This window comes from Lissotriton vulgaris, chromosome 7 (assembly GCF_964263255.1).
Source record: "Lissotriton vulgaris chromosome 7, aLisVul1.2, whole genome shotgun sequence".
NCBI lineage: Eukaryota > Metazoa > Chordata > Amphibia > Caudata > Salamandridae > Lissotriton > Lissotriton vulgaris.
The window spans coordinates 1210464422-1210466575 of record NC_141695.1 but is presented as its reverse complement, the minus strand read 5'-3'; the positions used below and the strand labels follow the sequence as shown (position 1 = coordinate 1210466575).

Genomic DNA, 2154 nt, shown 5'->3' with positions numbered 1-2154 from the left:
CTTGTCTCTCGATCCTACCGAGAGACAAGATGGCGGCCGCTCCGGACTGTTTAGAATGTTGACAGACACCGGAGAGCCAATCAGCTTCGCTTCACAAAGTACCGATACGCGAAAAGTTCGCGAACCGGATCGCTGCCCGGAGCGCTGTTACAGATATATATCTTGTTTTAAACGTTAATTTCTCAAAATCCACTGAAGCACATATATTGAGACCTAGCAAAGGCACATCGGGCTAACAGTCCCTACAATTTTGCCAAGTTTCGTGGAAATCCATTCAGCCGTTCGGGCTAAAAGTGAGTCCAACCGCCCTATGGAAATTAACATGGGAAAAACGCGTTTTGGGACCCCCCTTTTTTCTCGGCCCCCCCTTGACGAACCCCCCCCAAATTTCCAGGAGCTGCTCAGAAACAAAATGTGCCATTTTCCTGAAAATTTCAGCCAATTCCGTCCACAAACGCCAAAGTTATTAGGCATAGAATTTTCAAAAGTTCCATAGAGAAAAAATCCTAACTATATATACCTACTGGCTATCGCCAGTAGGTAATATATATATATATATATATATATATATATATATATATATATATATATATATATCTTTCCATGAGGCAGCCAAAACCCTTTGGTCGCCAGTAGGTATATATAGTTAGGATATAGTTAGGACATAGGTATATATAGTTAGGACCTGTTTCCATAGGAAATCCCCAACATTCTATTGGGAATAACTTTGGCCCTGGTCGATGAATCTTCGCAAATTTCTCAAAGAAGATGGCTCGCTCCGCTCCGCTCCTTCCCTGAAAATTTGGGGGGGATTCGTCAAGTGGGGGCTGAGAAAAAAGGGGGGTCCCAAAACGTGTTTTCCCCATGTTAATTTCCATAGGACCTTTAGACTCAGCTACAGCTTGAACCGCTGAAGGGAATTACACCAAACTTGTCAAAATGGTAGTGTCTGGTATGCAGATCACGCTTTTGGTAAAATCGTGTAAATCCCTCCAGTGGTTCCTGAGAAAATTAGAAGAGAAATCAATTATATATCTATAAGCGCGAACGCGTGCGCGCACCCCGCGATTTTTCGCGGTTTTTTTTTTTGGGCGGGGCTTGGGGGGGGGCTTGGTGGGCTTCTCTCTTTTATTTTTATGTGTTTTATTTAGATTTCGAGGGTGCCCACTCCTCGTTTTACCCCCGAGATCACCACCGCGGCCCGAGCTGCCTCAAGATGGCCGCCGCCGCCTGGTTGTGGGCGGGGCCGGGAGGACTTGGTTTCCGCTTCCCCCTGCCTGGGGGAAGCGTTCGATGTGTCCGCCTGGTACCGCCCGGTCTCCCGAACAAGAGAGCCTCAGCCGGGGCGCATCACATGACTGCAGTCTCGTGACTACCTCAGCAGCAGAGCACGGCCGCTTCCTCCGCTGCTGGGAGTTTGCTGTGAGTTTGTGGCTGCCGTGGAGCCGGGCGGGGAGCAGCAGGATCAGCAAGTAGGAGTGCCCGGGGAGGCAGCGGAACGGAGCTGCCGGGAGGAGCATGGATAACAAGCCCCTGCTGGAGCAGCGACCGCCCGCCTACAGCCCTGCGGGGCAGGAGGGCTACGGGCAGCACAGCTACGGGACCATTAACCCGCCGCCGCCGGGCTTCCAGCCAGCCCAGCCGGGCTTCCAGGCACCGCCTCCGTACCCCTACCCCAACGCCGTGGCCACAGGTTATGCTACTCCACTCCCACACCCGCCATATCCAAGCACATATACGATCATTGAGCAGCCGACTACTACCACCTCCGTTGTTGTGGTTGGCGGATGCCCAGCATGCAGGGTTGGAGGATGACTTCACCTGCTGCGGGATCCTGTGTGCGATAATATTCTTCCCTATTGGTATTCTCTTTTGCCTCGCATTAAAGCAGAGAAGATGCCCCAACTGTGGTGCAACCTTTGGGTAGGAAGAGTGGACAGATCAGACCTTTGCGGCCAATACTGCTGTGTACACTATTAATTGATTAAAGATATTTCTATTGGAAAGTGTGATTTGATAGTTACTGCATGCATATCAATTTGTTTCACCAGAGCAGTTGTGACGCACACAAGCAACCTGGTGCTACCACGTATAAATTGTGCCTTTTACATGGCTTGTGGGGGAAAATGAGGGTGGGTAAAAAACTGCTGATGA

At 50.2% G+C, this 2154-nt stretch overlaps 1 pseudogene; it reads left to right on the top strand.

Moving 5' to 3' along the window:
• The first annotated feature begins 1486 nt into the window (after positions 1-1486).
• LOC147703259 (membrane protein BRI3 pseudogene) lies at positions 1487-1927 on the top strand (annotated as a pseudogene).
• The last annotated feature ends 227 nt before the right edge of the window (positions 1928-2154 follow it).